This window comes from Pteropus medius, unplaced genomic scaffold, assembly GCF_902729225.1.
Source record: "Pteropus medius unplaced genomic scaffold, Ma_sr-lr_union100, whole genome shotgun sequence".
In the NCBI taxonomy this organism is placed as follows: Eukaryota; Metazoa; Chordata; class Mammalia; order Chiroptera; family Pteropodidae; genus Pteropus; species Pteropus medius.
Window position 1 is genome coordinate 18,615,436 of NW_024340849.1, and position 26,125 is coordinate 18,641,560.

Genomic DNA, 26,125 nt, shown 5'->3' on the forward strand with positions numbered 1-26,125 from the left:
TAGACAAGCCTGACGTTGGGATGATAATGCCGGATTTCTATCTTCCACTAAGATAATCAAGAGGTAGTGGATCTGATTTACCAATAGATATGTCACTAATTTTTTAAGTACCAGAAAGCTAGAGAAAACCTTCATGGGCCTTTGCCAAGATAGTGAGTTTAATCCTCCACCGCAGATCCCGTATCCAGACAGCCTTTCTCAGTCCCACATCTCAGGAAAGGGCCGGAAACTCACATGAAATACCAATAATATATGTGAGCATGCATGCTGGGGGAAAAGTGTACTTTTAGAGAAGTGAAAGAGTAGAATTAAGGACTCTATAAAAATATGTATTGAAAACTACCAACAGTTAAAAATGAATTCTAAAAGATATCTTTTGATAGATATCAGAAAAGTGGTCATCTCTGGGATGGTGGGGGCAGGGGGAGGTGGGAATTAACTAGAAAAAAAAAACATGAGGGAACCTTTGGGAGTGAATGAAAATGTTCTACATTTTGTTAGGGGTGGTGGTCATTACAACAGGTATGTACAATTGTCAAAACTCATCAAACTGTACTCCTAAAGTTTGTATGTTATTATATGTAACTATACCTCAATAAAAGAGTACTGAATAAAGGGTACTTTTAACAATAGCAACAAAAATATAAAGAATGAATGAATCTAATTGATAATGTGTAAAAATTTTATAAAGAAAAGTATAAAACAATGTTAAGAGATGAAAGAACTTAGCTATGCCAACCTCATGGATAGGATGACTCAATAATATAAAGTTGTCAATTTTGCCTAAGTTTATGAATTTGTTGTGATGTTAATCAAAATCCTGACTTGATGCTCTCTTGCTGAAATTTACATGTGGAGTTAAGGGCCAAGATAAGCCAAGACAGTTTTGAAAATCAATGTTAGGAGAGCCTTCCACTACTGTATCTCAAGAATTATTTAAAAGCTAAGGTGATTGAGGCACTGTGGCATCAACTCAGTGTCAGTCACTAGGAAAAAGACAGCTCAGTAACACTAGGAAAGCCTGACAGGTCACAGACGTGGCATTGCAGATGAGCAGGCATGATGGGGAGCTTGTCTCTGGGCAGGGATATGCGTGGGAGCCAGTCTCTGGATGGATGTGCCCTTGAATTATTCCGTTTCTCCCTGAACGCTTCACACCAAGCTAACACTGATTCTTCTAAGGCAGTTGATGATGGGAAACAGTCCAAGGCAGAACTCCAATATCAGCAAAGACAGCTTTGGAGTGTTCACCTTCTCTCCTTGTATTTCCCTGTGAGCCAGTTGTCTGGAGACCAGGCATCCAATGAGGCATCCACAGTATTGGCTTCTGCTTTCCCCAGCTCTGCCAAGGGTCCCTTGTCTGATCCTGGGTAGGTTACTTAATCTCTCCGTTTCTCCAGCTGTATCTGTCTATATCACAGAGTTATCAGGCTATGGGAAAGCACCTTCCGAAATGTAAAGCACTCTTCGGCCTTGGGAGAGCACTGCCAGGAATCAAAGCCTTGACTTAAGGATATAGTTTTTGAAGGAGAATTTGGACATCAGCTGTTAGGCAGGAGAATTCTTTGAGGAAAGAGTGGACAGAAGGCCTTGCCAGGGCCTCTTGGAATTATACCATAGGCATCCACCCATCCAAAGGCTAGTCATGCTCAATGCATTACTGCTCATGGTCGAAACTCATGTTGTCATCATGAGTTTCATGGGAATTGTTTGTCAGAGCTGGACACAGCTAGATGATGTTAGCTTCCTTTTTGTCATCCAAGACAAACCCTGTAATTTTCCTGTTATCTTCACGGTCACTTGTTTAATTTTATTTGCTGCCTTTCTCTCACACTCACACAAGTGTACGGGCATACATATGTCACTTAGAAGTGTTTGATTATGAGGTAATCAAATTATAAGCCTTCACACTTTTGTTTTTGTCTTATTTTTGTGCCCATACATATTTGTCTTTTTGTAGAAGGGTTTTTCTTCCCCCAAATCATCAATATATTTTATATTTTCTTCTAATGTATTTATAGCATTCTAAAATGATTTTAGTCTTTATTCAACACCCACTTATTTTTGTAACTGGTACAAGGTAGGGTTACAACTTTTTTTTCCTAATTAATAAACAACTACTCCAACACTGACCTACTGACTTGAAATATTTTTTATCAAATATTATATTCCCATATGTATATGACTTCATTTCTGGACATCCTAATCTGTTCCATTAGTCTAACTGTCTATTCCTGCACCAATAAAATGATGTTTTTTACATATCTTAATGTCTTCGTAGCTCACTGTTATTTCTTTAAATAGACTTGGATATTACTATGTATTTATCTTTTCACAAAACCTAGAATAAACTTATCATGATAATAAATTTTGAAACAAGCATCCCAGAATTTGCTAACCCAAGTGTGTTTTTCCCTAGAAACATTTCTTTTTCTCCAGAATTCAGAAACTTTTATCAAATATTCATATTTTTCATGATAATATTTGTATTTACCTAAGTTCAATAAGGATCTATTCTTGTAATAGGATACAATTGGACAAGTCCTGAGCTTGTCTTCCTAGTCTAAAGAGGCTTTTAAAGGTCTAATCTGAGGTTCCTTATTACCAGACAATTTTAAAGAACTAAGGTTGATTTTATAGAACCACTAGAGCCCCTTGATATTATGAAAACTTTGATTGGAATGTCATATTTGAGAATGTACATAGAATCACTATTCTTGCTATAATTGTGTAAACAATGAAGCCAAATAGAGTAAGACTAGATTTATTTTACAAACAAATTATTGTAATTACCTTTGATAAAAATGGGATGACTATGAAAAAATTGTATTTCAATAGAAAACTATTGTGTACCCATTATCAGATTCTAGTCCTGTTCATTGTCTTTGAGATTTTGTCATCTACTTATAAACTTCAGTGAAACCACCATAATAAATCACATATGAAGAACCTTCATGTCTGTTGTTGTATGGGCCATTCAGGAGAGTTCAACGGAACACCTGATGACATCATCAAAGACAGCCAAACTCTAAACCAGAAAAATCCATTGAATCGAAACTGCCATCTTCATTCCACCATTTAAAGATGCTTCTAACTCATCTCTAGAAATTTTCTCAATTGGCTGCTCTCCAAACTCAGAAACTGTGTTTATAATTCGCTCCAACTTAACAGCTGTTTTCCTTTTTCTTTTGTTTCCATAGAAATTCTTCTTATTAAATTACTTGATTGCTCACACCATAAGAGGCCTAATTTACGTGGAAGTTCACCTGCAACACTGCCTCCTGAAAGAAAACATCCTCATGTTCATCCTGCCTAAGTAATCATAAGGTTCCTTATTACCAGACAATTTTAAAGAACTAAGGTTGATTTTATAAAAGCAATAGAACTGGTTAACACATGTTGTGCCGATATAAATAACTAAAAAACAAAACAAAACAAACAGAAAAACCCTGAAACCTCGGGAAAACCAGAGGGCTCTGTTCAGTTTGATTTGGGGAGCTGAATAAGAATCATAAAGAGCTCATCCTGGAGTCACAATAATTGTACTTTACAATAGAGATTAATACATTTTTCTATTAATATGAATCACTTTCTTCCAAAAACAATCGAAAGCCAATTAATTACACATCATCCAAAAAAAATGTAGACTGACTCCAAAAGGTAAAGCCTGAATCTAATTATAATTCATTTGATTGATTTATTTTATTTTATTTTTAATTAAATCTTAGTTCCTGGGAATCTCTGCTCTGGGGAATTTTTCAATCCTTGGCTATTTTTCTCCTTACAGTCATCATATTAACCTTTCTAGTGCATCGTATTCTCTCAAGGGTTTTACAGGCCTTTCAGCAGTTACTCACACATTGAAAGATATCCATCAGGATTAGACAACTTGAGGAACTCAGTGATCTGACCTTCCATGTCCATGATGGAGAGGCAGCTGTTGGTAACAGCGACTACATCACCATCCATTCTGACAATTCAACTAGCAAACAGAGAATATGTGATTCTTTGGCCTATATATACTAACATTGGTAACCGAGAGTAAAGCTATCATAGTTAGTCATACTCAGCCTACTGAGAAAATGACCAAAAGAGGAGAACTGTTAAAAGTAAATAAAAAATGGAGACCAGACTTGAAAATTCCCTGAGTAGACAAAACTATTAAAGACATTAAGCGAAACTTAATTTAGCTTATTGTGTAAAACAAGCGAAACTTAACTTGGGCCTCTTCCTGTAAATCCCTAATAATTAAAAAAAGAAATTCAAGTCATCTTCCCAAAAATTGCATAAAATAACCATTTTTAACCAGTCTCCAGCCATCTAGGAGCCCTCATTCTAATAATCACAAGGTTAAGCAACTTCCTCACTTTCACTTTATTAGCCATCCTATGATATCATGCCCTTGAGCTCCACATCGATCTTGGAATTTAAAAGTTCTTTGTCAATGAACTGTTGTTATGCACAATAAATGCTTACTAAATACCATTTTTTGAATTGGTGGGTTTAATTTAGTTATTTCTGGATTTTTGACACCCATCAATCCCGGTCATTTCCTTATTTGAACATCCCGACTGTGACCCTCAAATTCATACCACTGTCCAGGGCCTCTCCCCAGCCCCAATTTCACAAAGGCCCTGCAGACACCTTGACCTTCATGCTCTGTAAGCCCTTCAAATTCAAAATGCCCCTAACAACACCTAAGTAGTCATTAGGAAAATGATAACATTGGACCCATCCCTCATACCACACACCAGGATAAATTCCAAATGAATGAGAGATCTGTATTTAAAGAGTGAACTCATATAAATATTAAAATAAAGACTAAATCTGCAAGATTGAAAATACATACCATTTAGTAGGAAAAATGGTAAACTTTTAGGCACATTTTGGCTAAACTATTGAACTTAGAAAATTATATGTACGTGTGTGTGTGTGCGCGCGCGCGCACGCACACGTATGCGTATACATATATACAGGACAAAAAAAATTCACTTACGAAGAGAAAAATAAAACAGGTTTCAGATGTCTTTCCAGCCGCAATATGGAAAGTACCAGAACAAAGGAGAAATGTCTACAAGGAAAAGAGTGAATTCTATCCAGCCAAGTTGGAGCTTAAGTATAAAAGCAAGAGCTCACATTTTCAGACATGAAAGGACTCCGAAAATACGGCATCTATGTATGAATCCTTTACAAAAATCTGCTTGATGGTAAAATCTCACTCATTAAAGGATGAATCGAAATAAAGAGCCCTGTTATTCTGAAGCCATATAAATGGGTTTGGTGGGGAGCATGGGGTCCACTTAGATATAGGGATACTATTAAATATCTGAGAGAATTATGGTGTAGATTGTAAATGAAAACTGACAAAGTTAAAATAATATAAGCATCAAAATTGGGAAGAAGGAGAAGGAAGGCTATAGGATATATCTAAGTGTTAATTCCTTACCTTTTCCAGCAAGTAATCAATCAATTCTGTCTATATAGAAACTCACCTTGTTAGAAAAAAAACCCCGCAATGATTCCAACTTCTTAAATTCCCTTAAATTTACTGGCTTCTTCTAGGAACATATTATTCTTTTATTATCTGAAGTAGTTTGATCTAAACATTTGTTTGTGTTAAATTTGTTTAAAATTAAATGCAGTATTTATTTTTTAAAATATGCCACATATAGAACAATATCATCCTTATACAGTTGTTTGCATCTGTTTTAGTGTCTCTCTTTGTCTCTCTGCCTGTCTTTGCCTAGATCCTTCTTTCTATGTAAGCATAGAGAACTGTCTAGAATGATGTCAAACAAATATTATCACCAGTTATTTTTAGGCAGTAGAATTTTTGGTAATTTGTTGCTTTCTTCCTTAGACTTTTTTGAGTTTCTTAAATTTTTTATAAATGTAGTCTGTATTAAAATAATGACATACTTAAAGAAAATTAAGAGATGATGAAGAGATATCAAACAGATACACTTAAAAAAAAGAAGCAGGTAGATAGAGATACTAACATCAGACAAAGTAGAATTTAAACTCAAAAGTATTAATCAGAGTATGAGGAACATAATAGTATTTTGATATTTCAAACAATATAGTTAGAAGATATAGAAACCTGAAAATAAAAGGACTTAATTTAAAGCATACACACACAATTATATATAGTGAAATACTTTAATATTCCTACTTCTGAATTTGATGAATCTAATAAAACAAAAATAAATGACATGGAGGATCCGAATAAGACAACCAACTTGATTTAGTACATACATAGAATTCAGTGTCTTGCTAATGAAAAATAAACATTATTTTATTTTGTCCTTGGAATCTTTATAAAAATTATTACATAAAATAATTTAATAAAAAGTATTCATATTACCTCAATAAAATATAAAAGGTAGAGATCTATAAGTCAAATTTCCTGAGCATAGAGCAATAAAATTAAAAATACATGATAAAAGCATACTTTAAAAGTCTTGAGAACTTGGAATTAAGAAACTCTCTCCTAAATACTTCCTGCATCAGAGAAATTCATATTTAAAATTGCTTAGAAAACAACGAAAAGGAGATATACATGAAAGATAAGTAATTGAAAGAAAGGAAGGAGGAAAGGAAAAAAGGAAGTGGTGAGGGAAGACGTATTAACCTAACTAAATATGCTTTGGTTATTTAAAAAAGCCATTAATTGAATTCTAGTAAAACCACATCATAAGTCAGCGGGTCCAGACTCTGGTCCAACTTTTGGTACTATTGTGGCAAGTCCTTTCTTCCTCTGGACCTCAGACTTCTATCTCCAAAATGATATATTCAACAAGATGCTCTCTAGGGTCTCTCCTGCTCTATTTCATTTGGTTTATACAACATCTTTTAAACAGTCCAATCAGTTATCCATATTTACATATTGGGAGATTTGACATGAAAATCTAATCTCTGCCTTCTTTTAAAAACTAGAGGATTAGAGGGCACTCCTGGATCTATGTCAAGGTCTCCCCCTAGAAGGGGGTTCACTCTCCAGTTCACAAGAGACCCCATCCATCAGCTTCACCATCATCTACTTTGGCCCCATTGCTTTGGGGTTTCCAGCCCCTGAGCAGAAGAAAGGGCTGCAGAATACCAGTTGTCACTTTCTCCAGAGAAAACCCAAGACTCACATCTTTTGCCTTTTCCTTATAGTGAATATTGGGCTCAGGGAGAGCAGAACCTAACTCTGATTTTCTACAGTAACTTCTCATTATTGTTCTTCATAAAAATTTCCATCCAGACACAGTTTACATAAGCCCAAATGTTTCCAAGAAAACAAGATGAAAAGCTGGAGAGACTCTCCCCACCTCCAGATGCACAAATGTTTGTTACAGGCTCCCAACCTCTCCCCGTTAGTCTGGATCCCCAGCTGGTCAGCACAGCTATGCTGGGACACACCATCTACTCAAGGACTTGCTGTGGTTTGGCTGAGTTGCAGATGGAAAACTTTCATTCTCAAGAAAAAAAAAAAAGGATTCTTTCACAATAAAAGGGAGTGGGGGTGGGGGGAGATATAGAAAATGTCCCAGAAAGAAAAAAAAAAAGATACCGAAAATCCACATAAATGACTACCTCTGATTTTAGGGCAGCCTAGTCCAGGAAGCTTCTCCTAGTTTCAAAGGTGGTTTGTTCTTTAAAATTAAAATGCATGACTTTTCTTTTCTCAATAAGCCAAAATTTCCTTTGCATCTCTTTAAATGGCCTAACTTTTGGGGCTTCCTTTCCTGCTGTTGGCTGTATCTAGAGAATCCAGTTCAGCCAGGTACCCGGAAGGGGAATGGAGAATGGGGGACAAGTCAGTCTCTCAGACTTGATAAGTGAGAACAAGACCAGAAAGAACTACTGTGACCATCTTTCTAAACCTTTCTCTCAGTTCTTACAGTGTACACTGTACGTGTCTCACATATATAGCACACAGTTTGGGATCATGCTGTTTACCACTCAGCAATATATGCTGAATAGGTCTCAACATGAAGAAATAACAATCTGCATAAATAATGGCACTGGACACAGACACGATTTAAATCATTGACTTTCTGATCAGTTGCATTGATTTACAATCCCAACAGGGTATGAAATTGCCAACTTTTCTAGACCTTGACTATACTAGGTTTTATCATTCTGTTTAATCTTTGCTAATCTAAAACTGATGGACTAAATTTTAAAATTGAAATAAAATTTGCCTTCCTCTGATTAACATTAAATTACTGGATCAATACCATTATCCTTTCATGGTTATTGGTCAAATGTATCCTTTCTACCATGATTTATATGATCCTGTCCTCTGTCAACTTTTCTAATGGGATGCTATGATACTGTGATTTATAATAATATCACAATATCACATGCCCTAGAGAGAACGGAAGCTCCATGCCCCTTCCCCACACCTTGCTCTATGCGTCGCTTCTATATAGCTATTCTGAGTTATATCCTTTTATAATAAACCAGTTACCTAGGAAGTAAAATGTTTCTGAGTTCTGTGAGCTGTTCTAGCAAATTAATCGAGCCTGAGGAGGGGTCTTTGGAATCTCTAATCTATAGCCATTAGATCAGAAGCACGAGTGACAACCTGCACTTGTGACTAACCTCTAAAGTGGGATGGGTGGGATGTCTTGTAGGGCTGAGCCCTTAATCTGTGGGATCTGATTTTACCTCCAGGCAGATAGTATCAGGATTGAGTTAAATTTTAGGATACCCAGCTGGTGTCAGAGAATTGCCTGTTGGTGTGGAACAAAAGAAAAAATTATGAATGGCTCTCTTTTTACTAAAAAAAAGTTTGGAATATCACTGGGCTAAAAGGCCCAACAAAGTCTAATTTGTCACTCTCACCCATCTATTCTTCTGGAAATTTCATAGGAAATTTTATAGAAAAGCATACATTTTGAATGTCAAATGAGGGCAAGGAAGAATGATAAATAACCAAGATACCAGGACACCAGCTTCTCTACTCTAAAAGGCAAAATCGTCTGTACTCCCTAGTGGACAGCCAATTTCTCTCCAACATGAGATAAACTCTTCATATGTAGCAGTCTGGTATTTCTGAAGACTCAAAGACCAGCAAAAGGTGATAAAACTCACGGCAGAACGGCATGTGTTTGGAGCTGTTTCATTTTTGAAGGTTTTATGTGTAAAAAAGCTTTCTAGATTAGGGCATCTTTATTGGAGAGGTGTCCTAGAAAGACTACATGGGAAAGCCTTAACCTCTGTAGCCCCAGACTCCAAATACCATAACCAACCTACAAGGTGAAGCCTTGTACTAGGAGTTAGCACCTTTTCAGGTGTGTTAGTTTTCTATTGCTGTGTAACAATTACCACAAACTTAAAATGGCACACACAGTTATTATCACACAGTCTCCCTGGGTCAGAAATCAGTGCAGCTTAGCTCTTCTGCTCAGGGTCTCACATGGCTGCCATAAAGCTGTCCGGCGGGTCTGCTACACTCTCACCTAAGGGCTGGGGTCCTCTTCTAAACCCCTATGGTTGTTGGCAGAATTCAGTTTCTTGTGGTTGTGGGACTGAGGCTTTTAGCTCCTAGAGGCCAAACATTGTTCTTACCATGTGACACTCTCCATAGGTGGTTTACAACATGGTAGCTTACCTCTTCAAGATCAGCAGGACAATCTATCTATCATCTATCTGTCTGTCTGTCTGTCTATCTATCTATCTATCTATCTATCTATCTATCATGTATCTTATCTATCATCTATCTATCTATGTATATATCTATCATCTATCTAATCATAACATAATCATGGAAGTGACATCCCATCACCTTTGCCATATTCTACTAGTTAGAAGCAAGTCACAGGTCCTCCCTATACTCAAAGGGAGGGAATTAAACAGGGCATGAACATGGGAGCCACCCTAAGGTCTGTCTATCATATCAGGTTTGCGATCCTCTAGCTAGAGTTTTCTAAAAGATATGCCTGAAACGCTAGTCCCACAAAAATTATTTTTAAATAAAACCATATCTGAGTTATACAAGTTTGAAATTGCTGCATATTCTCTCCCCCTCTTGGAGACTCAACATACACATGAGCATATTAAATGTACTGAGAAGTCTTGGGTATCAGTTACGATTATGATCAGCTGCAAAAAGAAGAAACCTCAACTATAGGACTTTCCCTTTCCTCCCTCCTCCTCCCTCTCCCTCCCTCCCTCCTCCCTCCCTCCTCCCTCCCTTCCTTCCTTCTTTCCTTGGTCCAAACTTCCCTAGAGAAGGCCTCTTGCATTGGGAAGAACGAGCCAATGGGGAGGTGCTAACGGCCCATGCAATCACTTCAAGCAAGGTCATCTAAGGTTGGGGAAAAGCTGTCATCACTCGGAGGATCTTGCCTCCATCCTTGCTCTCGGTTTAGCATTCAGAATCCTGTTCTAGTATCATCTCCTCTTGGAAGCTCTCCTCATCTCCCCATACTGAATTCCTTCTTCCTACATACATTTTCTGGGTCTTGCGTAGATGTGCATAAGTGCACATATTACTGTGTGTTGTGGTTCATTGAACAAGTGCTGAGTCTCTAAATTCCTTGAAAGCAGGAATTTTGTCATAGTAATCTTTGTTTTTCTTCCAAAGCATGATATAGGACCTGGAATACAGTAGCAGTACAATAAATGTTAACCAAACTAAGCTAAACTTTGGAGCATCACAGGAAGGCACTGGCAAGAAATGGATCATCAGCATGAGCATGATAATTGAAAGAATGACAGCCAAAAACATGACAACAGGGAGATGGCTGATTTGGCACCCCAGTATATGCTGCAAATGCTAGAAAATCTAATTCAAATTCCTTATATATGAAAAGAATATTCTAGGTCTTTCATGACTGAAAAGCCCCAGAAGAACTTCAGGTGAGGCTTGATCTGGGAGCTCAGGCAATATTGCTAGTATTCAATCTCTGTCTCCTGGTTTTGTTCACTGGGCTGTCTTTGTTCTCAGTCTCTATGTGAGCCAAGGGATCCATAGTAGGTCTAGGCCCACACGGTCTAGGTTTGTATGTAGTTAAAAGGAACACACACCTCTCTCCCAACTATTCTAGCAAAAGTGATATTGATTATCACCAGCTCTGCTGATGACATAGTTTTCACCCTGAACCAGTCACTGTACCTGGGGGAATTAAATGTTCTGATTTTACACAGTAAGAGAAAGATAATGGCCAGTCTGCACGTACTGTTCTCATGGCAAATCATGTAAATAGCTCTCTGGTACAAAATAACTCTGTACAAGTTTAAGCAGGGAACTGTGGTTGAAAAGGAATGGATTAGGAACCCCACCTCTGCCAGTAATCAGTATGTAAACTAGGCAAGTTGATCGTACAACTTCCCAGATTTAAACTTCCTTATCTGTAAAACGAAGTTGCCCTTGAGCTCCATGGACTCCTCCGGTTTCGATGCTCACTCTTCAATGATCTCTTTCGGGTAAATTACCTGCCAAGTTCCACCCTTATGGCAACAGCACCTGGAGACCTACCCGCCTGATCCTTACCCCACCACAGCCCCGGGAGACCCTCGAGCCATTCCTACCTCTGGGCATGTGGGACTGACCACATGCGTTATTACAAACCTGAAGCATTTGGGTTGGGTTTGGGGTTTTGCTCTCTGGGTTCCCAGGAGCTGCTGCCAGTCCCAAAGGCCCTGAACACTGGGGAGCAAAGTCGCACATGAAGAACTTCAGACTAAGGAAGTTTGTTGATGTTTGTACAAGCGCTGAAGCTGAGCCACTGGGAAAATGTCTGAGGTTTTCGGACTCAGGAGTGGAATGAGTGAGCGTAGTAAGTTCGAGGGTTTTGGAGTTGATCCAGGAAGAGACAGGACCCCGAGAGGCAGTACACACACCCGCCTATATTTGGTGGCACTTGGACAATGCTGAATGAGAGGGGCGGAAGGCCATCCCAGAGACAGTGGCACAAAGCCACCACCTAGAAGGGGGATAGGATAAGAGAATCCCTAGGGGCTGAGAGGGTGCGTACATATCTAGATGACACCACTCAGCAGCAAGGTTGTGTGTGTGGGGGCGGGGGGGGGAGTCTCTTGAGGGTCAGAGAGCTCCGGAAGGCAGCAGTGATGTGGGGTCTTTCATAGCTACAAAGAGTGTCTTGTCTATGGTTAGCACATGTCGGATGCAGTTTCATGGGGCTGAAAAGTAGGTAGGCTCTAAATAACTAAAAATGTTTATTTGAATTATATTTAAAGCAATTGGATATGTAACAACTTGAATTTGGCACAGGCAGGCTTTGGGCTAATAGTCCTAGCCTGCTGTGAATAAATAAACAACATGGAAACATTTTAGGCCAATACACTAAGGCCATATTTGGGTTGTTTACATAACATTGAGACCTGGCTGAAAATGTTTCCAGGACAAGGGTTTACCAGCTAGCAAGGCCAGGTGTAAAAGTCCCACTGGATGGTGTTGGAATTATCCCCAGAAAACTCAGGGACCGAGAAAGTTCTCATTGTGATTTTCTTTCAAGGAATTAAGTAAATAATAATCCTTTCCAAAAATAATAATAATAATAGTAATCCTTTCATTAGGAATGGGACTTTATCCATTTCAAAGCCCTTTCATATTTGATTCTTATAAACACCCTCGGAAAAAATCAGAATAGTAACGCTCCCCTCCACCACCCTCAACATTTAACAGGCGAGGACAGAGGCTCAGACAGACTTGTGGATAGAGGACAGTGACAGCCAGGACTGAGATCAGTTCTCCTAAACTCCTGCCCTTCTGTTTGCCAGACTGTCGGGGAGCAGGTGGAAGTCACGCTCATTGAGGCTGAAAGAGGACAACTCAAGATTCTGTTCCTTTCTGCCTGGGGTTTCTGCCTTGTGCAGACTGACAAAGATTCACCCCATCACCCTGGACCATTATGATCTTTTTTTTTTTTTCATCTTTAATGGAATGGGGCTGTTCTTGTAGAGATTGCACTTCTCTGTTGGATGGGTTCTTAAGCGTCAGATATTTTACAGATAGAGGAACTGAGGACCAAGAAAAAGAGGAAGCGTCCTGCCTAAAGCCACACAGCTCAAAGCCCCACACTCCAGCCTTTGATCCCTAAGGGGCGCCAGCGAGCCTCACCTTTCCCAAAATCTAAAAGCTGAGAACAAAGCCTCTAGAAGGTTACCTACCAAAAGTCCAGAGGCATTAAGAGGCCTGTCAGCCTTCCTCTTTTTAAAACATTGTTCTCTCAACTCTCAGTGTCCCCTCCATCCTGGCTAACAGAACACAGAACTCAGAACACAGTGTCCTCAGGGCCTACAAGGGGCCTGACTTCTCTGCCCCACTGGAGTTTAGGGTCATAGCTACTTTCCCCAGGGATGTCTTCATCGCTCAAAATTATTTTACCTTCACCAGGACATAACTCTCCAAGGGTGTCCCAGGCTCTGAGGCTGGAGATGCCTGAAATTCTCCTCTGGGAGTGATTCCCTGCTCTGTCGGGGCCCACGGTCAGCCCTGGCTATCCACTGCTTTCAGTCAGGGGAGGAATCCAGGTTTTGAGGGACCCCTAGATCTTATGTGGTTTGGGGAGGCCTTCTTTAAGAAAAATATAATCCAAAATTATACATACAAAATGCCCCCAAGCCTCCCGGAGGGGCCCTGGCAACTAGGAGCCTGCGCCCCTGGGCACGGCAGGTGGGGGTTCTGCCTACACCTGTCTCTCTCGGGCGCGGCTGGTCGGGGCTCCCTGTGAGGAGGGCAGAGCAGCTCAGGGGCACTTCGGTGGCCTAGTGAGAGGCATCTTCCAAAAGCTGTCGCGTTTGTGTCATAGTTAAGTCCCTGGTTTTGAGCCTCATCAAGCAGATTAAGGTGAATTTTGTCCTACTCTGAGTTAGAATGAGAAGACAGCTAATAAGCAGGCTGGGTGAATTCCCAGCCACCTCCCCTCTTGGCACCCCTGTGAGTACCAGCAGGTCGTGGCTCCCCCTCCCGCCTCAAATCCCCAGAATTCCCTGAGGATATTCACCCTGGCCCAGAATTGCTGCCATCTTGTGTGGTCAAGTGTTTTCAGGACAATCCTGGTTTTAGGACTGAAAGTTCCATGTCTTAAGAAACACCTCAGTCCTGAGCAAACTGGGACATTGGTCACTGTATTGCCAGCCGCTCATTCACAGTGGTCAGCTCTGGGCTAGGTCTCAGAACCCAACCTTAGGTTCTAATTATCACTCCTAACAACCAGTCAGGTAAGAATAAGGATCTGCAAGGGTCTGCCCTGTGCCCTACCCTGTCCCTGTCCAGGCAAGGCAACTTGTTATTTTAGCAAACAAGGAGAAGCTCTGTGAGTGAAATAGAATAGTGCCATTGCCAGAGTAAATAACAATAATAGTAGCATTATTAAGTGCCTAATGAGGGCTAAGTTCAACGCTGGCAGTTTTGCAGAAATTGTCATAATTACTACTCACTATTAACTATGAAGTAGGTATTTTCCACGCTGATTATACAAAAGAGGACTGGGCAGTTCAGAGATATTTAGCATCTTACCTAAGGTTACTCTTTCAGCACAAGCTCTTTCAACCACGTCACCCTGACCTAGGAGCCAGGACATCTGGCCTCTCATCCCAGCTCTTTCATTAACTAATGGCATGACCTTGAGTGAGTTCCTTAAAACCAGGAGCCTCAGCCTCACTAAATAGTGAGAGCTCTAAACAAGTGCTCTCAAGTCCTTTTAGGGGTCTAGCTTAGTGACATAGCATGGGCTCTGGGCTCAGACAGGACTGAATGTGAATGTCAACTCTGCCACTTACAATGCATATGACCTTGGACAAGTTACTTGACCTGCTTCTACCTGTCAAATCAGGACACTACCTCAGGTCATTTGTGGTAAGAAGTAAATTAAATAATCTATGTAAGTTTAGCTTTTTAAGACCACAAATTCTGTCTAATAAGACTTTTTTTTTTTTTAAAGCCAGCTATTATTGTTCTGGCTCTAACCTCGAAAGACTTTGTGTGGTTCCTCCAAGCCCTTTTCGCTAAGCCCGTAGAACGTGTATATTGCCCCAAATGTATTGTATGCAAAGATATTAGAGATGGCCCCTTTACTCTTTTTCTCAAATATGTTTCCAGAAAACAGAAAAGGTATGTCCAGGGTCCCAGAGGGAGGTGTCAGAGGGAGGTGGCCCCCAGAGGTGGAGGGGAGAAGATTTGATTGGCTCAGAAGTGGCCCAGAAGATGTGAGCCTGAGCTAACTGTGGCTTGCCTCTTTCAAGACAGGAGCCATGGGAGAACCAGCAAATCCCACCTTCTAGCATTTCAGAGGACTGAGGCCACAGGGGTTCACTCTACAGTTTTCACATAGGACCTTGCCCTTGTTAGGCTGCCTTGGGACCTGCCTGCCGGGCCCATGTCTTAAGAGTCAAACAAGAATGAGCTGCTGCAATGGAAAGCGAGATTTTTGCTACAGGATTATGAAGCCATTGCATATTTTCAATCACATCAGGACTGACATCCCAGGATTGACTCATTTAAACCTTGTGTAGGCCTTGTGGCTAGTTCTTTCAGAGGCAGATTTTGTTGGCTATCCTGCGACTGTCTGTCTCACTTTCCTAACCTCTTTCAAACTGCACAGACAGTTTTGGAAAGCCGTGCACACTGCCAAGGGTAGGAGAGAAGCTGGGAGGCTACGGTGCTAGCAATGCGCTCCAGCACCACCTGAGCCAAGCGACTGCTGGAGGCCCTGGGTCTGCTCCCTTCCAATAGGAGAAAGACCAGTTTTCCTTCAGCATCAGGAGATCCTCCCAGCCAATGCGAGGCCAGACCCCGGTGACTCACCCACCCCCCAGTGTGTGGTTTCTCAAGCAGATGTTCCGGAACAACATGAAAGGCTGGCAAAGCATTATTATCTGGTTTAATGTTCCTTCTTTTGTTAAAATTCCTAATATGAGAAAGTGGGGGCGAGGGACAGAAGGAAGCATCGTTTTACAGCCCCACCCACTCTCCTGGCAGCTCAGCTCTTGCTGGCTCTCCCAGGATGGCAGGGGACAGAAGTGCCTCCTGGGAACCCATCTGGTGGCTTCCCTTCCTCTCCTCCTTGCTTCTCCATCTAAGATGTTAATTTTACCGCAATTCATTTCACTATAGTGAATGGGGCCAGAAGATGAGAGTTGGGGAATAACTCCAGGGCGAATTGCCTATAACTCTCCAGACCCTGGGGGGGGGGCCTCCTGGGGATACACTGCACTGTCGAGACACAGGGACATCAGCCAAGTCTCAAACTTCCAAACTCTGGATGGAGACTGAGCCAAGAAATGTGGGTTAAGTCAGGACGTATAGAATGAACTCTCTTTTCTCCACTTCAAAATACACTTTAAAAATTTTTTCAAATTATTTTTAATTTTCTTATTAAAATTTCAAACATTAAAAAAGAGGCAACAGTGAATATTTTCATATCTATCACCTAGCTTTAATAATTATCCATATTGAGCATTTCTGAAATTAAGATATATTTAGAATCAGTCGGTATATTTAATACAGTGTTTCTTCCACCAAAGCTATTATTAAATCAACGAGGTATCTGACAATGCGTTAAGGACAAGCAGGTTGATACAAATGAACAATAAAGAAGAAAATTGACCAGGAAACAACTTCGTTCTTGAGCAGAGTTTCTCTACATTTTTATTACCCAAGGTCCTTTTCACTATTTTATTCTCACTGGCCTTGGGTTTTGAAGTTTTTATCTACCAAATTTCATTTATTCTTAATGCTCCTCCAATTTTTTAAATAATTAAAAACAAATAGTAACTTGTATCTAATGTTTATAACAGCAATTTTTTACAATAGTTAAAAGGAAGAAGCGAGCTAAATGTCTACTGATGGAGAATGAGTGGATAAACTAAATGTGGTACAGCCATGCAATGGGAGATTATTCAGTCTTAAAGAAGAAGGAAATTCTGACACATGCTACCATATGGGTAAACCTTGAAGACATTACACTATGTGAAATAAGCCAAACACGAAAGGACAAATACTGTATGTTTCTATTTATACGAAGTTCCCATCAGAGTCAAATTCATAGAGACGGAAGGTAGACTAGAGATTACTAGGGGCTGGGGGCAGAGGAGGTTGGGGAGTTATTGGGTACAGTGTTTCTGTTTAGGGTCATGAAAAAAGTTCTGGGAATGGACAGTGGTGGTAGCTGTACAACATTTTGAATGTACTTAATGCTACTGAACTGTATTCTTAAAATGGTTAAAATGGGTCAATTTTATGTTATGTATAGTTTACCATAATTTTTTTTAAGAGGTAAAAATTGTTAAGGATTTCCAGATGGTGACAGCAGAGCACTAAACAAAGCACAGGGCTTTCTGAGTGTTAGGCCCTGTGTAATTGCACAGGTTGAGGCCTGTGAGCCAGCCTGACTGTGCTTGGCGCTGGAGAGGCAGGGGGCAGATGAGACCTAGGCTCTGCTGGCCAGGAGGGGTGGTAGGCAGCCCCAGATCCTGAGACTCTTCACCCTGACACTTGCCGTGATGGGAAAGGCTCCTATCTGGGATTTCCTGACTTGGGTTCTAGTCCTAGTTCCATCTCTTGCTCTAGATTTTGCTTTCTCTTCAATGAAAGTAATAACTCTCACGCATCTTAACTTCTGCTCTGTTAATGCCAGAATCAAATGAGAAAATACCTTGTCACAGTTCCTAGATGAGCATCAAGTGGTACGAATAGGAGCCATTGAGACGAGAGTGCAAACAGCCTAAGGAGATGGCCCTTGTGTGCCCTTTACAGGGCGACAACTACTGAGAGTGTTGGAGGTGAATGAGTCAGAGGCGGAAATACTGATGAAGATCAATGATCGATGGGACCAACGGATTAATGGATCAACCAACACCTCCCTGCTGGAAAGTGTCCAGTTTCTCCTTTGTAAATCACTCTGGGAAAGGAAGGGCCTCTCCACTTCCCAACTTTTATTTTTCAGTCTCTACTTATAGACAGAGGTGTAGGCACTGACAGCTGTCACAGTTCTACCCAGCCTGCCATTCTGCCAGCAGACTTCAGGCCATAAGACAGGACAGACTTACCTGCATTCTGTTTCAGCAATGGCTGTGAGAAAGGTTAGGGTCACCTTTGTGGCTCCCAGGTTGCAGGAATGAGGCCTCTTTCTACGATTTATCTTTCCTCCTCTCATTTTGTGTATGCAGACCTTCTTCTGTGTATGTAGACTTTCCTTGAAACCATCAGGAAAATTCACTATGTAAATAAAATCAAACAAAGGTCAAGATCAAGACAATGATAGCTCTTGTCTTGAAAAACTGAATGCAGAAATACATAAATTCCTAAGAAAAGAGCGGCTGTGTGTCAGAATAAAACTACAGATCCAGGGGTTACTCTAGTCAAATCATTTTAATCTGAGCATGTGGCCTTTGAGCCCTTGTATCTTCTTGAGTCAAATGGGGACAATATTTACCACTTCTCAGAGATATTGTGGAGACCAAATGAAATTTGCTTTCCAAAGTTCCTATACCCCATACGGATGAAACTCATGAGGACCCAACCTTAACATCCCGTCGGGCACAGAGAGGCTCCTGAGTTGTGCTTGTACCACACAACAGGACCGAAGGCCAGCGGTCAGTTGCATGCAGTGAGCCAGGAGGGCTTCCAGCCAAGCTCTCTCCTGTTCTAGAATATGTCAGTGTGTTTTCATTCCAGATCTCCCACCAAGATGCATGTTCTGTGGTTTTGTGTGCCGGGCCTCCTGGTTTGAGCAGCACAGATTTAAAGGGACACCAGAACAGTGTGTCCCTGTGATATAGCCTATGTTGGAATTTACTTTCAAATACTTTGGTAGAAATAGTATGATGTATGTATGTGAAAATTAGCTTATATAGTCACTTGCTTAGAATAAGCGATACATTCAAGTGGTAAAAAACAAATCAACACAATATAAAATGTATTACAGGGAAAAGTCTTGCTTCTCCCACCCTTATCCCTCTTGACCAATTTCCAATCTTTTTCCCACCCCTATCCCTGGGGGTTACTTATTAGTTTCTTGTGTATCTTTCTAGAGACCTTTTCTGCAATCATAATCTAATACGAATATAAACACTTATTACCCTCCACCTCCATGTACACACAATGTAGCATATTTTCACTCACGCATCGGCACCTCGCTCTTTTCACTGAATCCTATATCCTGGAGATCTTCCCTCACCAGTTCTCCGAGACCTTTCTTTTTCTTTCATTTCATCAGCAGAGTATCTCATTATACAACTGTACTGAATTTTATTTAAGAAACATTTACTTTATTTTATTTGGTGGACATTTTGGTTGTTTCTGGTTGTAAGATAACTTTAACCCACATCCTAGGGGTGGCGAGTTAGCATTTGAAGCAGCCTAATTAGGAATCCAGATTCCAGAGGTGATAAAAGCAAAATCCAAATATCCTTAGCAATCTAAAGGGTTCTATAATTACCATATGAGATATTAGAAATAATCTTTGTCATTGGGAATTGGGAAACGAATGTTTTCAATGTGGTTAGTTGGAAAGATGTTACGGTACCTGCCACCCTTGCAGGAGCAGGCCTAACCCCTTTGTAGTACGTAAGTGCTGAGCTCTATTTGGTCCTCAATTTCCCCACTGCATGGAGGACTCTGTCACCTGACTCACTGTACGTTGGCCGATCCTACTGTGAAAATATTATTTCACCCACCTTGGAGTAAGCATCTCATGCAAGGTGCTAAATGCATGCCTGTGGGTGGGGACATCCCTGACTTTATGAGAATCGATTGTATGGCTGCTTTTATGTAGCCTTGTTCTGGGAAGAATTTGGTCTAAGATTTGCTTTCGTTGTAACTTGCCACTGTGGGAGGAACTGACGGGAGGGGACATATTGCCTGTAACTGTTTCCTATTCCTGGAGGTTATTGAGAGGACATAACATGTGCTAGAAGACCAACTAAATTAGCTTCGGCCATTTCCAACAATCACGAAGTCACGCCTTGTCCTAAAGTCGGAGTGAAAGTGGAAAATTAAATAAAAATTACCTTTGAAAAGCCCTTGGATTTTCTAAAACGCCCCTCATGCTTTTGTGTATATAGACCTTTGCCAGTTCCTGTAATTTTTAGTCAAGTCTTCTCTAAGACTCTTAATTTATTCTTTTATTTCTTCTTCAAGAGCCTTGGCACAACCATCACCTACCTACCTGGCCCCTTGCAGACAGGCTAAATTTTCTCTGCCACTGATCAGAATTGTTTAAAATGACTCACGCGTTCATCTCACAGGGTCGCCTGCACTATCCCAGGCCTCATGGCCACCACTGCTGTCTACCCTAGCAATGCAAACGGAGTGATGTCTAGAGGCCAGGTTTGAATTCCCATAAGTTGAGTGTACCCAGGAACAAGTTCTATACCAATGAGGAGCCCTATAGAGTTTGGGACCTAGCTACCAAAATCCAGGACAAAGATAGCTAAACAGGACATTGAGAGTTTCTCATGGGGAAAGAAAGCCAATACATTTTTTTTTTTTTCCTTAAGACAAGCTCCGCTAGAAGTAAAAGTTTAAAACGAAACAAGTAGGGGACAGTTTTAATGAAATTCTATCCTTTAATATTCTATAGATGCGAAAATGATTTATGGTGAACACAGAGTTCCGAAGAAAAACTGTTTATGGCACAGTGTTAAAGGGGAAGAAGAACTCACAATGGATCACACAGTATTTTATGTTCACGCCAACTTTAGCCAAGTAGGGACACTAAACTAGGAGGAAATAAACCCAAATAGTTGTTACAATATGAGTGAATATTTTTTTCTCTTCTTTCTGGTCTCCAGCTTTCTGCCATATGGTTATATTGTTTTGATAATTCTTTACATTTATAAATACAGGAGAGGTATACAAAAAAGTTAGACAAAAGATGTAAAGAATAACAACGGTTAAATCCAAATTACTTAAAGTTCCAACTGGTTTTTGTTAAAAGTTTTTGCTGAACCTCAGTTCCAAATGTGGAGATACGAAGGAAGAGAATGAGAGCAATTTTGTCCTTTAAACTCAAGCGAATTCATTGGTAGACAACCAAAAAAGATTTAAGCCTGCTGCATCTTACAGGGCAAGCCTTGCCCATGGCTCTTGGCAGTCGAAGACATTCCAAAGTGGCTGTGGCCTTGACGTACATTTTCCTCCACAACCTGAACAGAAAAGGAGCCTGTGCTTTGACTGTTGATCAGCCCTTTGGCAGTCTCTGGCCCATTTCTGGCCCCGGCACCAGGGAGCACATATTTTCCTAGAGTCAGGAAGTCCCCAGGAAGTACAAAGACTGGTCTTGACCTAGAGGAGCTTGGCAAGGTGTTATCCTAGGGTCAGGTTCAAGGTTTTGGGAAACTCCCTAGAATTTTAGGCCTGTGGCTCTTCTCAGTATAAAACCTGCACTTCCTCTCTGACTACAGGAAACAAAAGAAGCTGAGAGCAGCATCCTCTGGAAGACTGGGGACAGGAATACCATGAATCTCACCTGTGGTGTTGCTAGTGGCCTCTTTCCAGGATTAAAACTGTGGCGCCCTGTCCAACCTGGTTCCTACCTAGTCAGAAACCGTAGCACAAAGTGAAAACGCTTCGCAAACGGATTTCTGAAGGCCTATTACACACTGGGCACTTTGCAAGGTTAATGGGGGAGAGGAAATGTCTACACTGATCCCACAGGGATGTACGAAGTGCTACAAGGCACTGAGCGTGCCTGAAGGAGGAGTTTCCACCTGCCTAGGGGAGCCCAGAAAGGCTTTACTGAGGAGATGATGCCTAAGCTGGTCTTGAACGGCAAGTTTGCCAGAAAAGATCAGTCCCTGCAGAAGGAATGGTAGAGCAAAGGCCCTTAAAGGCGGGTTCTTCCAGCTGTTTTAACGAAATTACGAATATATTGAGATTTTAAGTAAGTCATTCTTTGAGGTCACTTCCCCAACTAGAAATCTCCCAGGACAGTGACATGCTCTTTCTGAGTACTTAGAAGGGACTAATTTTATTTTAAATGAATAAACACTGCACTACCCTAACAGGCTGAATAAGGTTGAAAACAGACAGGAAAGGGTGCAGGGGAGAGCTATCCAGCTTGGCGTCTAGGTCGAGCAAAATTTGTAAGACTATGTTATATCAAGAGTGAGTCATATTACTGAAATGGCTTGAGCTTTTGATCTCAGAGGTAGCAAATCTCATCCAAGAAGTTTTAATGCTGACTTTGAATTTGGCTGCATCCTTCATACAACTCCTCCATGGATCAGAAGCCTACATACCTGAGCTGACCAGAGATGGGGATGGGTAGACACGAGAAAAAACTACTGAGCTCACTCTGCAAATGGGAAGTTCAATAAAGTGAAGAAAGCCTAACTGCCACAGCCTTTTAATTAATCAACAGCTATTTAGGGGCATTTTCAGAAACTTTCTCGAGGTCACGCAAGTCTAAACCCAGACTGAACTGTGTCTTCATCACTACTTGGAAAAAAGCAGATCCACACCTGCAAACTGCCTTTAACTTGTGCAAAGCCTGCCTTCCAGCCATGACCAGCCCTAGGGGACATTTTCCAATCTCTCTAGAAGCAAAATAGCTGTGAATTGTTCAGGAAGTACACTTAACTGTACCCTTAAAAATGGTTAAAATGATAAGTTTTATGTTGTGTATATTTTGTCACAATAAAATATTTAAACAATATAAAGCAAAAGGTCTGCTTGATTATTACTCCATGCTCTCATTAGACAGTACCACTGTTCTCAGTTTGAGATGTATCTCTACAGTTCTGTGTACTTTCAGTGGTGTACGTATACATCTTGGGTACATACACACAGACATAAAAAACAGTGTTGTTTTTTATTCCATTTTTACAAAATTATTGTCATATTCAACATTACGTCTAATCAAATTGAAGTCCACTCTATTTCTCTGACTACATTTATTTCTGGCTTTTTCATGGGACTTTCTTATCATTTCTTCCTTTCCCTCGTGGTTTTCAAGGCTTAGATTAAAGTTTCCATTTCCTCCTTGCCTGGTGACTCTGGGCCAAAAGGATCTCCCCTATCTTTTATTCCTAACAGGTAAGAGGCATAAGGGAACTTAGAAAGTCTTTGGTGTGGCCCCGAAGTAGCACATGACCACCCTCACCCCTCTACTGCACTTCATTACACCTTTTTGTCTCTGATGAAATCATCCATCCACTCAATTATGAGTTTCCTGTGCATTCCTCAGCACCCAGGCCAGTGCTAGGAACTAACAGGTGCTGGGAAAAAATTTAAACGCCAAAAAAAAAAAAAAAAAAAAAATCAAAATCAAAATCAAAATCTCGTTGCTTGATTAGTACTTCTGTGAGTCATGCCAGGCACATAGAAGCTCTTGGCAGAGAGGAAGTAAATAAATATCTGCCTTGCTTCTCTGTTTTACACCTGGAAGGACAAGTGTGTTTTTTCCACTTCATTTCAATATTTAGAAAATCCATAAGCCAGCACTCAGCCCCATCTACTGACCACATGGTGTCCCCTTTCCTGGAGAAGCAGCTTCCAGGGAACAGGTGATCATAAACCTGATGTTTGTCCTCAGTGAGTCCCAGGTGGGAACAAGAAAACGATGTAAAGATTAATTGAAAATAAAACTCAGTGGGGCAGAGGTGGGGTCTGTATTTTTTTTTTGAAAGATTCTTTAATGGGAGTGCAAACAGGCCTGTGGGTGAGGACTCAGCAAGTCAGACTATGGGCCTCTCTCTCGCATTTACTTGAAAATAGAAAAGTGTGGGTTCTAATGTTATTTGTCAGCAAAAAAGCTAGGAGTGTTTCTCATGGACCCTCCTGGAAATTTCTAGAGCCTCTTATCATCCTCTCACTAGAGGGATAGGAACTGGGTCCCACATTGGCCACAGAGCTCTGCAGAGAACAGGATCCTAGGACTTGCTTTGGTGAGAATTTTTGTGCTTTCTAAGATGGCTTTCTGAGATAGAACGATCTAGTGGCTTTTTTCCCCTTTTACAAATTTATTGAGGTATAATTAATATACAATAAACTGCACATATTTAAGGTGGACAATTTGATGTTTTGGTATGTGCACACACCTATAAACCATCGCCTTAATCAAGATATGGAATATTTCCATCACCTAGTGCCCTTGAGAACTCTTTCCTCCTTCCACACCTCCACCCCCAGGCAACCACTGGTCTGATTTTTGTCACTGTAGGTTCGTTTAAATTTCCTAGAGTTTCATATAAATGGAATTGTGTAAGATATACATTTTTGGTCTGGCTTTTTTCACCTCAGCATCATGATTTTGAGGTTTATTCACCTCATCACACTAATCAATAGTTCGTTCATTCCTTTTTGTTGCCTAGCAGTATTCCATTATACAAATACATAATTTGTTTATTTATCCACCTCTTGGTGGACCTTGGGGTTGCTTCCAGTTTGAGGCTATTACTTAAAAGACTGCAATAGACATTTGTGTACAAGTTTGTGTAAGGACCTGTTTGCCTTTCTCTTGGGTAAATACCTAGGCATAGAATGGCTAGGTTATATTAATGGGTTTTTAATCAGAGCCCAAAGGAGGCCTGAATTTCCTGCTTAGACTGGAAAAGGAGTGTGGAAAAGGAGGGTCCCAGTTCCCATTTCAAAAACGGCATCAGCTCCAAGGGTATCCTCTCTCAGTTTTTCTTTGAAGAAAGGTTTCTATAGCCAAGAGAAAAAAAAAAAAGTTTGAAAACCAACTCTCCTTCTAACTACCTACCCCCAATCTTTTCATGGATAAAGAGATCTGAGTTTACAAGGTTGATGAACTGGACACTAAGCTGCTGCATTTTCCTAGGCCTGGGATTCTAAGCCAGTGACCATAGCCTGTTCCAATTCATGACTTTCACCTCCCTGGGGAGTTTGAAAGCAGCTGGCAGTATCATATTGGCAGTAGATAGAATCATGTCCCAAACATGTTGGCATTTCCTTTGGAAGCCTGTGAAGCTAGATACAGCAGAGAAGTTAGGCCAAGGAGTAAGGAAGGCATTGCTAAGGGGACTTTTCACAGCTGCAAATCCAGGGAATTAAACTTAGGGGCTCTCCCGTGAATCTGAGCCAGACAACGCCCAGGGGAAAAGGCTTATCATGCCTGTGTGTCTTTCACCCTCCTGGAAAGAGAGAGAGGAGAGGCTTCTCTGGGGGTCCATTCTCACTTCACCACTCCTGCAAGGAAAATGAAAGGCCTTCCGTCCAGGCCAGGCCAGCCTGGCAGAGCCCATCAGCACTAAGTGCTGGAGAGAGGAGCTGAGCTAGCTCATCTCTGTTTACTCAGCTGCTTTGGGATGAGCTGCATTTGTTGTGGCCTCTTCTGGTCCCTGCTTTCAAGTGGTTTACAGGTGAGGTGGGAGAGGGAAGCTAGATCACGTGGACCCTCACAGGTTCAGACTTGATCTGGAGAGCAATGGAAGGCCACAGAATGGTTTCCACAGGAAAGGCCTGATCACATTTCAACAGTGTGGAGCATATCTAGGAGAACTGTGGTAACCCAGCTCTCCAGGAGCTGCCTCTGATGAAACAAAAGCAAACGAGGTTAAGTATGGAACAGAGGTAAAAGCAATTTGATTTGATATCCAAGAGGTAACATGGTCAATTCCAACTGCAAGATTCAGAAGAGGTTTCCTCTAGGAGGTAGTATGTAAACTGGTCCTTGAAGGACGTGATGGTTTGGATGAGCAGAGGGGAAGAAGAACGGCTGGGAGGCCTGGAAGTGGAAGGCTAGCCTCAGGAAGAGATGGTCCAGCAGAGTGGGAGGAGAAGGCAGGAGAAACACGTTATGACAGGACAGAGGATCTGTGGCTTTTTGTTTAGGGGGAGGTGTACTAGTAGGGGAACCTTCCTTACTCATGCCCCTAGCAGGAATCTGGCGTTAGGCCAGCTACCCAAGTAACACGAGGACTTTCCTTATCTGTGGGTATTCCAGAAAACTGGGTCTTGCTAACTTTTCACATGCAAGTCCTGATTTGGGGTCACCGCTGAGGAGAGCAGGGAACTAGGGACCACTCAGTTGCATGCTTTCTTCCTCCACCCTCCGTATTTAGGAAGATCACTTTACAGGCTACAGGTCCTAGCAAAAAGGAATATTTATTCATGAATAAATGAGTAAATAAATGAATACGTGAATGGATGACTTTGCAGTTATTGAAACCTTGTAGAGGAAGGCCCAAAAGGATTGTG